Genomic DNA, 6000 nt, shown 5'->3' with positions numbered 1-6000 from the left:
TGGCATTTTAATTTTTCTCGTGTTTGAAAGAACTCATTTATTTCATAGTTTTGATTTATTAAAAAAAATTATTTATATATTTCGTATTTAAATAATTAGTTATAAAATAATTGATAATAAATTAAAGGGTAAAGTTAGTAATGGTCACTGAACTTTTCTAAATCTTTCATTTAGGTCCCCCAACTTTTAAAACTTACAATATGATCCCTCAACATTTAGTCCATTTGCAATATGGTCCCTCAACATTTAGTCCGTTTGTAATATGGTCCCCGATGTAACTGTTGGGGACCATATTGCAAACGGACTAAATGTTGGGGGACTGTATTGTAAGTTTTAAAAGTTGAGGACCTAAATGAAAGGTTTAGAAAAATTCAATGAACATTACTATACTTTACCCTTATTTTTTTCATACTCACCTACCACAAATCTTAATCTGATCGATTTTGGCATGGATAAAGACATCAAGAAGCTGGCCAGAAGATCCGCAAATAATTTGATACGCCAACCCACTTCGAAAGCAACCTCAGCCTATTATTTTACACCATAATCACCCTATTTTACTGTTTATATCGACCTCGTTTTCTGTTAATAAGGGAGATTCATCATATTAACCTTGAATTTTAGCTTCAGTTCATTGCTTAGTTATTATTTCCTCTACGATGGTTTCAACTGGATCTAATGCAGTATGCCTTCCATTCCCAGCACAAGACCATGTTAACCCCATGATGCAACTGGCTAAGCTCTTGCATTCAAGAGGCTTCCATATAACCTTTGTCAACTCCGAGTTCAACCATATACGATTGATCCGGTCTAGAGGGGTAGAAGCCGTTAAGGGTCTGCCGGATTTCCAATTCGAAACCATCCCCGATGGGCTGCCACCTTCTGATGCCGATGCAACTCAGCCTGTTCCACTAATATGTGATTCCACACGAAGAACTTGTTTCACACCATTCTTGGAACTACTCTCTAAGTTGAATTCCTCACCCCAAGTGCCGCCTGTTACTTGCGTAATTTCTGATGGAATCATGAACTGTGGAACCAAGGCTGCTCAAGTCATCGGGGTGCCTTATGTTCAACTCTGGATTTCTTCCAGTATTAGCTTTATGGGATATCTTCAATACAAAGAACTTGTTCAAACAAGCATTGTTCCATTCAAAGGTTACAAACACAAATTATTTTAGGCTTTCCTTTTACTAGTTTGTTACTTGATCTTCTATTTATCTTATGTTATTATTCCTTGCAGATGAGAACTTTGTTAGCGATGGGACACTTGAGAAGCCGATTGATATCCCCGTATGCCTAATATGCGCTACAAGGATATACATCATGTTGAATTTCTGCATTGAAGTATCGCATGAATGCTTAGAATTTTCTTCAATAATCTTCAGCACTTTCGATGAGTTGGACAAAGAAGTACTGCAAGTTCTTGCGGACAAAACCCCAAATATTTATGCCATTGGTCCAATTGCCTCGCTCTGTAGGAACATTAACATACCCGGAATCCAACACGACTCGCTAAATTCAAGCCTATGGAAGGAAGACACAAGCTGCATCGAATGGCTTAACACAATGGAGCCTAACTCGGTTTTGTATGTGAATTATGGGAGTGTACCAGTGATGTCAAGTCATCATCTAAAAGAATTTGCTTGGGGACTTGCAAACAGTAAGTACCCGTTTTTATGGATAGTGAGACCCGATGTCGTAATGGGTGAATCGACTGTTTTGCCACAGAATTCATGGAGGAAATAAAGGGAAGGGGCTTCATCACAAGCTGGTGTCCCCAACAGCAAGTCCTGTCCCACCCAGCGATTGGACTTTTTTTGGCACATTGCGGGTGGAATTCAGTATTGGAAGCTGTTTCGGAAGGCGTACCTTTAATTTGCTGGCCTTTCTTCGCAGATCAACAGACGAACTGTCGATATGCATGCAACACATGGGGCAGTGCAATGGAAATCAACCCGGACGTAAAGCGTGACGATGTGGAGAGTCTTGTTAGAGAGATGATAGAAAGAGATGATGGGCAAAGGATAAGGCAAAAGGCCTTGGAATGGAAGAAGAAAGCTGAAGCAGCCATTAATAATGGAGGATCTTCCCTTACCAACTTTGATCGAATGATCGAAGAGATCCTCTGTCGCGGTTGAGCAGTAAAATTAGCTTACGTTGTTTGAAGTTAAATTATGGTTTGATCAATATATTATAGTCTATTTAAGATTTAGTTTAATGTATTTTGGTTGGTAATGCTAAAGGATTGTAAGACAGGTAAACCCTACCTTGGAAAGATAAGTGTTTCTAGATAAGTTTAGGGTAAAATATAGTAATGTCACTGAACTTTTCTAAAGCTTTCATTTATGTCCCCCAACTTTTAAAACTTGCAATACAATTCCCCAACATTTAGTCCGTTTGAAATATGGTCCCTCAACATTTAGTCCGTTTGCAATATGGTCCCGGATTAATTGTTGGGGGACCATATTGAAAATGGACTAAATGTTGGGGGACTGTATTGCAAGTTTTAAAAGTTGGGGGACCTAAATGAAAGCTTTAGAAAGTTTAGTGACCATTACTATACTTTACCCTAAATTAAATTATCTTCATAAGTATCTATACTTTTATTTGATAAATACTTCAAAGGATTATGTAATATGAACAAAAATACAATTTTTTTACATTAGACTTATTGAAATCGATATTTATAAGTACGGATCAAGTGAGCTTAGTGATTAAAATGATGGTTGTTATCCCCAGAGGTTTTGGGTTTGAACACCAATGATTACGGGAGAATTTGAGCGTCTATTGTCAAATTGTTGAAAAATCGAAGGGCTCCCTCTTTTTTAATTCCCTCTTTTATGGTTAATTGAGACTCGATGTGTTGAAATTATTAAAATGGTTTTCAAGTTTGGTAACCAACTTTGAAAAAATGGTTTTCAAAGTTTGGTAAATGTTTCTTTGAAAAATAGTTTTTCAAAGTTTGGTAGATGTTTGTTGAAAAATGATAATGGGATAATCACAATTAATCCCTAGACTTTAGGGTATTAACAAGATTAAGTACTTAAGTTTCAACTATAAATATCCTAGCTCATTTAGCTTCAAAACCATCCCAAAAATCATTTCTTTCTCCCAATACTAGAGAGTTTTCTTGTGAGTAGTGAGTGTTTTGTAAACACCTGTAAATTTTCTCTCTTAGTAAAAGATCTGCAGCAGTCCGGAGACGTAAGCACAATTGGCTGAACTCCGTTATCAATTTCGGGTATTATTTTTCTACTTTTATTTCGTATTCTCACAAATCTGACTATATGGAAATTACTTGTTACTTGGTTTATTTCCCAACAACTAGTATCAGAGCTTTTGGTTGTGAATTCTGTCAATTTTTTGTGGGGTTACTATTTGGGTTACTATTCACGTAAATAGTGAATTTCGTGAATAGTGAAATTCGGTCGGCGATACGAGTTGTCGACGGAGGTTTTCTAATACACGGCGGTTCGCAGAAATTGTCAGAAACGATCCAAACGAAGCCAGATTCGAGTGGGAGCGATGGCTGCAGACGAAGGGAAGGTGAAAATTGAAACGTTCGATGGTGCGGACTTTGGATTTTGGAAGATGCAAATTGAAGATTTTCTATACCAGAAAAATCTATATCAACCACTCTCAGGAAAACAACCAGAGGGCATGAAGAATGAAGACTGGGCTCTTCTCGACAGACAAGCCCTCGGAGTTATCCCACTGACGTTATGCTTTCAACATAGCAAAGGAAAAGACCACGACATGTCTTATGACGGCTTTCTCCAGTATGTATGAGAAGCCATCGGCCTCAAACAAAGTTCATTTGATGAGGCGATTATTTAATTTGCGGATGACGGAAGGGGCATCGGTGGCATAACACCTAAATGAACTCAACACAATCACAACCCAGTTGAGTTCAGTGGAAATTGAATTTGATGATGAAGTTTGAGCTTTAATTCTCTTATCATCTTTACCAGACTTGGAATGCTACTGTTACAACAGTCAGCAGTTCGTCGGAAAAACAACAAATTAAAATTCGACGATGTTCGGGATCTGGTACTGAGCGAAGAAATTCGACGGAGAGAATCGGGTGAAGCATCAACCTCCTCAGCCTTGCACACGGAGTCCAGAGGGAGAACTTCAGAGAGAAATTCAAATCGTGGCAGATCGAAATCCAGAAGGGGAAAATCAAGAACAGAAATAAAGATTTTACCTGTTATAATTGCGGCAAGAAGGGCCACTTCAAAAGAGATTGCCGAGCACCGAAGAAAAATACCGGCGCACAGGAATCTGCCAACATGACGGAGGAGACAGGTGATGCTATGATTTTAAGCGTCAACAGTCCGATTGAATCATGGATTTTGGATTCAGGGGAATCTTTCCACTCCACGCCATGCCAAGAAATCATGGAGAACTATGTCAGTGGTGATTTTGGGAAGGTTCATCTTGCTGATGATGAAACCTTGAATATCGTCGGAAAAGGAGACATCCGACTGAAGCTGCCAAACCAGACCACCTGGAAGCTGACAGGAGTGAGACATATTCCTGGTCTCAAAAGAAATTTGATTTCTGTAGGACAGCTTGATAGAGAAGGATACAGTACAACCTTTTCAGGCTGTGAATGGAAAATTACCAAAGGAGCACTCGTCATTGCTCGTGGTAAGAAGACTGGTACTCTCTATGTAACCTCAAATTTAGAGAATATCATTGCAGTAGCAGATGTTGATGGAAAATCAAACCTATGGCACCAAAGGCTTGGCCATATGAGCGAGAAAGGAATGAAGATACGTCTGTCAAAAGGGAAGCTGTCGGATCTAAAGAATGTAGATGTCGGACTATGCGAGGATTGCATCTTTGGCAAACAAAAGAAAGTCAGTTTTGCAAAGATTGACAAGACACCCAAGGTAGAAAGGTTAGAATTGGTTCATACTGATGTATGGGGACCATCCCCAGTTCCATCTCTTGCAGGCTCACTATATTATGTCACCTTCATCGATGATTCAACAAGGAAGGTGTGAGTTTATTTTCTGAAGAAGAAATCAGAAGTCTTCGATACCTTCAGAAAATGGAAGGCCATGGTGGAAAATGAGACTGGTTTAAAAGTCAAGCGGTTGAGGTCTGACAATGGAGGAGAGTACAGAGATAATAGATTTCAGAGATTTCTGCGCAAATAATGGGATCAAGATGGAGACAACAGTTCCCATAACACCGCAGCAGAATGGCGTAGCAGAGCGCATGAACAGAACTCTGAATGAACGTGCCAGAAGCATGAGGATACATGCCGGATTGCCCAAATTTCTATGGGCTGAAGCTATCAACACTGCAGCTTACCTGATCAACCGTGGGCCCTCAGTTCCTTTGGATGGCGGAATACCAGAGTAAGCTTGGAGCAAGAAAGAAATAAACCTTTTACACTTAAGAGTGTTTGGTTGTATTTCTTATGTACACATAAACTCTGCTGAAAGAAGTAAACTTGATGCCAAGTCCAACAAATGCGTATTTGTTGGTTACGGTGGTGATGAGTTTGATTACCGGTTTTGGGACTACGAAAATTGGAAGATCATTAGAAGCAGAGACGTCATTTTCAATGAAAATGTGATGTACAAAGACAGGTCAACCGCAGAATCAAGTAATACCGAAGCTGAAGCAAAGGAATTTGCTGAGTTCGAGGAGATTTCTGGAAATGATGTTCAGATCAGTCTTGAAGCAGTTCAAGAGGAAGAACCAGGCACACCAGAATTGAGACGCTCCTCCAGAATTCCTAAACCAACCCAACGGTATTCTCCTTATTTGCACTACTTGTTAATGACTGACAATGGTGAACCAGAGTGCTATGATGAAGCAATGCAAGTGGAGGATTCAGTCAAGTAGGAGTCTTCCATGAAAGATGAGATGGACTCGATTATGTCAAATCAGACGTGGGAATTAGCTGAATTACCACCAGGCAAGAAAGCACTCCATAACAAGTGGATTTACAGGATCAAAGAAGAGCACGATGGAGCA

At 39.5% G+C, this 6000-nt stretch overlaps 1 pseudogene; it reads left to right on the top strand.

Annotated features, from left to right (window-relative positions):
• The first annotated feature begins 636 nt into the window (after positions 1-636).
• LOC120213136 lies at positions 637-2171 on the top strand (annotated as a pseudogene).
• Positions 2172-6000: the final 3829 nt, after the last annotated feature.

Source organism: Hibiscus syriacus, unplaced genomic scaffold (genome assembly GCF_006381635.1).
Source record: "Hibiscus syriacus cultivar Baekdansim isolate YM2019G1 unplaced genomic scaffold, ASM638163v2 tig00110020_pilon, whole genome shotgun sequence".
Lineage (NCBI taxonomy): Eukaryota > Viridiplantae > Streptophyta > Magnoliopsida > Malvales > Malvaceae > Hibiscus > Hibiscus syriacus.
Note: the sequence above shows the minus strand (reverse complement) of the source record. Positions and strands in the feature narration are given on the sequence as shown.